The following is a 2,219-nucleotide window of genomic DNA, read 5'->3' on the forward strand; positions in this document are numbered from 1 at the left end:
GGTCGGGGGGCCCCCACCGTCACTGGCGGCATCCCTGGGGGTCCTGGAGTGCGGGGAGAGAGGCGGGGCAGGAGGAGCCCCCTCGTGGGGTGCCAGGGCTGGACCCCCACAGTCCCCACTCCAGGCACTAGACGTGGGGTGCAAAGGGGTGTGTATGGGAGAGGGGTTCTGCTTGTGGGGTGCTCCGCCTCCCTTGCCCACTGCCCTCCGCCGGGAGCTGCACAAGGTGGGATGGCTGTGGGCAACGCTCCCCTCCCCTCCCAGCTGCCCCCTCAGGAGGTTTCCCAGTGCTTCCAGCACATGTCACGCTCGTGGGAGGTTTTCTGCCAGTAACAGCACCGGCGAGGGATGCTGGGACACCCACCGGGAAGTGCTGTGGGGACAGTGTCCCCTACCCAGGGACTGCGTGGCATGGGGAGTGCCTGGGGCTGGGAGCAGGGATGTGCTCGGGGGGCTCTCTGGTGGCAGAGGGCAGCTGGCAGGGATGCTGTGTGTCCCAGGCTGGCTCTCGGGGTCGCACACAACTCGGTGATCTCCATCCCGGGAAGGGGGGTGCAGAGGTGACAAGGGGGTGGTCTGGCTGTGCCGTGCCAACCCTTGGCCTGACAGTGGAGCTGTGCAGCTCGCTCTCGTCATTCCCGGGCAGCTCCTGGCAGTTAAGTGGGGCACTGATGCTGTACGTGGCCCCATGCCAGGTTCCTGCCTGTGCCCGGGCTCAGGGGCCACTTGCAGCTGAACCCCCCCCCATGCCCAGGGAAGTTGCTGGCCTCTCCCTATCCCCAGCTCCCCTGCTCGTGCCCTCCTTGCAATCCTGGTGCCAGACCCCTTTCCTGACGTTCTGGGGATGCTGCAGTGTGGGAAAGCCTTGCTGTTCCCGGCGGCCTCAGGGGTTAGATCAGCGTTGTGCTGGGGGGTTGAGCCCCCACGATCTGGCTCTGCCCAGGAGCACCCTCGTCCCCTCGATACTGGTGCGCACAAGTGGTAACGCTGCACTGCAAATCCCAGCCCCTGAAATGGAGCCATAATCCCGGGATTAGGGGATTAGTGGTCTTTCACGTGCTCCCTCCCCCCATCTGTTTGAGCAGGAAAATCCCTCTTGTGCCGAGCCCACGCACTACGGCCTCCTGCGCAAAACCACCCTCTCGGTGCGTGCCATGGCCTAGTGCCCCCCGCGCAGCCCCCGGCCCCCGTGGGCTCTGCAACCTCCCAGGACACTCCAGGAGCATGTCTCTGCCACGTGTGGGGGCCAGTCCTGTCCCCTATGAGTGGGCCAGTCCCTGGCTCCAGCATTGGCTCCTGCTTGAGGCTGAGTGATGCAAGGGTGAGGGGATAGCGTTGCGGTGGCTGGGCACGGGCAGCCCCACACCACAGGGTCCTGGGCAGGGATGGGGAGGTCTGGGGGCAGAGTGAAGGGAGGGGGCAGCCCCCTGCCTATGCTGGGGCAGCCCCTGTACTGCTCCCCCTACCAGTGAGCTGTCCTGCACTGTGTGCCTGCCACGGAGCTGGGGATCTGCCACTGTGGCTCCTGGGGGACACCACACCCAGGGGTCCTGGCTGCAGCAGGGCTGGGCTGGGGCAGGTGGCAGGGGGTCCGAGCCCTCCTACCCTGCAAGGTGAGGGCCAGGGAGTCTCCGCGCTGCAGAGCAGCTGGCCCCGTACCAGGAGAAAGTAAACAATTAATTACAGCCGTCAAAAGGTAACTAAAGCCAGCGGGCTGTCATGATCTCAGCCCGCTCTGGAGGAGAGACTGGGAGCTGCTGCCAGCTCCTGCTCCAGGGTCCTCCTGGATTCAGTGAGTGAGGGAAGAGGGGGCTGCAAGCAGCCCTGTGGGATCAACACAGGGTCCTGCCAGCAGCCCCAGCCCCAGGGTGGCCCTGGCCCCCAAGCCCTGCCAGGGGGACTGCAAGGGCTGGGGTTCCACAGCAAGCAGCAAGGCCTGAGGGAGTTGACTCCTTCTCCAGGGTTAGCCCTGGACCTGCCAAGATGTGGGTCCAGGGGATTTTCTGTGCCAGGGGGTTCCTGGGCACAGTATGACCCTGGCCCCCCTGCAGACCTGGGAGGTCAGTTTGGGCCCACTCCACTACAGTCAGTGCTTCCTGCTCTGCAGTGCTGCAGCCCCCTGCCCTGCTGCTGGGTGGTCTGGCTGCTGCCTCCTCCCTGAGGTGATGGTGGCTGCAGGACGGTCCTGCTGCTGGGGCAGGGGTTTTCAATCTGGCCGA

This window comes from Chaetura pelagica, unplaced genomic scaffold (genome assembly GCF_000747805.2).
Source record: "Chaetura pelagica isolate M959 unplaced genomic scaffold, ChaPel_1.0 scaffold493, whole genome shotgun sequence".
Taxonomy (NCBI): domain Eukaryota; kingdom Metazoa; phylum Chordata; class Aves; order Apodiformes; family Apodidae; genus Chaetura; species Chaetura pelagica.